General features: G+C 49.7%; 1 protein-coding gene across 4 annotated transcripts in view; it reads right to left on the bottom strand.

The window, feature by feature from the left end:
- The window catches only part of LOC102216224 (transcription factor SOX-6-like), a 101,425-nt gene extending 98,918 nt beyond the window's left edge, over nucleotides 1-2,507 (bottom strand). For 3 of the 4 annotated variants that reach the window (XM_005731505.2, XM_013910447.1, XM_005731506.2), the window contains exon 1: nucleotides 1,841-2,507. The gene's annotated coding sequence lies outside the window, so the exon portion shown is untranslated. Of the gene's footprint in view, nucleotides 1-481; nucleotides 727-1,840 lie in introns of those variants that run through there. The other variant, XM_013910446.1, reaches the window with a different exon arrangement.

Here is a 2,507-nt window from a genome sequence, read left to right as displayed (position 1 = left end):
CTCTCTCTCTCTCTCTCTCTCTCTCTCTCTCTCTCTCTCTCTGAAAGCTCCTTATCTGCCGGCCAGCAGAGGCTTATCTCGGAGGTGTAGCGTGTCTCTAAATACGGGGAACACCCTGAAGTGACTTTATCAGTCGGTGCCCGCCGTTGTCGTGTGCCTTGTCCTCCTGTACCCTCTGTCACATCCCCACCGTGAACTCGGGGCCAAAAGCTTTCACACGGTACACAAGGTCCCACGCTGATCTGCCCGAGAAGCGGGTCTCTCTCCCCGCTCTGAATAAGAAACTTGCCCCCTCTCCGCGTGGCTCAAGTTCATGCACCCACGCAATTAACTTCACACATAACCGGCGCCGTCACTCTGTCCGAGTGTCAGGTGAAACTGAAACTCGTGTTTTCCCAGAAAGTTCAGATGCACTGTACGAAAAGAAAAAACGCAAAAAGCCACGTAAAGAAAAAGATGAAGGGGGTGGAAGGAGACTTACGGACTAACTTCTTATCTCGTGGGCCGTCCCGGGACGCTGTCCTGTCCGGTTGTATTGTCTCGGTGGATCTGCGTGTTGGTGCTGCGGGTCTATTTTCATTTATGGCTCACGGGTTTTTCTAGGATCAGTCTGCGTGACCCCGGAACAGCTCAGGCCCTGAGGACGGGGTTTCTCTCCTCGGTGGTCTGTTTTTCTATCGGTTGTATTCCAGAGCGAGTGGGGAAACGCAGGGGCACCACCACAGTCTCGGCCACGGACGGAACAGTACACTGTGGATGTGCGGCGAGCCCGTGAACGCGCACGAGGACCACAGAGGTCCGGCAGTAGTACCCGACGCGTTCGCGTTGACAGATGAGAGGGCCACCGCTGTGGCCGGAGAGGAAAATGCTGAAACTGCAGCAGCCCGCATCCTCCAGCCGACCTGAGCGATGGGCTGACTTTAAGAGCGGCTTTATTTCTGTGAAGTGTTCTGGAAATGCTGCTTTCAAGTTCACGTTTGGGACTCTTGAGAATTATCACTCAAGATAATGAGCTCAAAAACTTCTTATGCAAAGTTTTTGAACTCTCGACCTCTTTCTAAATGTCTTTTAATGAGCTCTAAGCCTATAGAACAATTTTCTGGTGCTACAGAACCGCTAATCCATTTCTGTTAATGGTGCGTGACAGGGATGTAGTGGTGGGTGAAGTTTAGCCTGCTTTTCTTGCACGATTTCATCCTTTATGTCTGGAAATAACCTTGAATCTGGATTACACAAACTAAAGGAAGAAGGTGGAAATGCGCTGAAAAATATTGGAAAATGTGTGTTTTGGCATTTTTTAAAGAATTTTTTTCTTTATTGTTAATTTTATATAATATCTAAATATGTATGTTCCGTTTAGGCTCTCCTCACAAGCACGCGGTTTTACAGTGGTTGTTATAAATATAATTACAGGTGAAAACGATTTGCAGTATTATCATAATACAAACAGTGTGAAAACAACTGTAACAGACGGCGAGCTCCTGACAAAGCTTACTATCACTTAATTACAAACCTATTGCAATCTAATTCTGTGACTGGATCTAAATCCGAGTCATTTATGACAAATAAAAATGACTACAGAACTTTTTCCTTATAAGCTCTACAGCACCAAACTTTTCTAAAAGCCCGGAGTTACTTTTTCAGGTGATGCGGTCCAATCACAGCCCTGCTGTGGGGTTTAAGCACAGTCCTGCAGCCCGAGTCTGCGGCTGTCATCGCGGTTTGTTGTGGAGAAGAGATAAGCGGAGTGCGCACGGACTTTTCAAAACGAGCAGCCCCGGTGGTGGCGCGGGCTGACCGTCCCGGCGCCTCCACGCAGATGCAGCAGGACGGGTCTTACCTGGATTCAGTCGTTCGTCATGCGCTGTATGCTTCTTGCAAACTTGACGACTCTTTGGGGGGAGCGACGCTGACAGAGTTTTCGGCGGCGAGAACAGGAGTCAGTGCAAACAGCTTCCAAATCCCGTGCGTAAAGTCACCATCGCTGGAGCCTGTCGCGGACTTTGGTAACTCCGTGTTTGCGCTCCGCCGAGGATCAGAAAGTACACCGGGACACTTCGGCGTCGTCGTCAGAAGTTGCGCTGAGTCACACCGGAGGTCACCCGGAGGATTCTTTTTAATCAAAAGTATTTCAGGTTATTTCCCGGCCGGCGCTGTGTGGCGGCTTAAGTGAGAGTGCGGGGCACTGTCGGGTGAAGAGGCAGAGGCTGGATAACCCCTCCTCTCTCTCCCTCTGGCTCTCTCTCTCCTTTCCTCTCTCTCCCTCGGCTATTTATCCGTCTCTGTCCGCCTGTGTCACTTTCTTTGTTTATGTTTGATGAAACGTAAACCATTCTATATTTTTCTTGTTCACTCCTGTACAGGTACTTTTTACCCCTGACTTTTCTTGTCACCCGTGTCCCAGCCTTTCCTCTCAGTGTGTGTGTGCAGCCTTTGAGCGCACGTGCGTGCATGCTCGCACCAGGCTGCCGGTCAACAACTCGCGATCACCCGCGCGATTAAAAAAG

The sequence above is a fragment of the Pundamilia nyererei genome, unplaced genomic scaffold, assembly GCF_000239375.1.
Source record: "Pundamilia nyererei isolate P.nyererei 1_Seehausen unplaced genomic scaffold, PunNye1.0 scaffold00043, whole genome shotgun sequence".
Classification (NCBI taxonomy): domain Eukaryota; kingdom Metazoa; phylum Chordata; class Actinopteri; order Cichliformes; family Cichlidae; genus Pundamilia; species Pundamilia nyererei.
The sequence above is the reverse complement of the archived record's forward strand: the minus strand, read 5'-3'. Positions and strand labels throughout refer to the sequence as shown.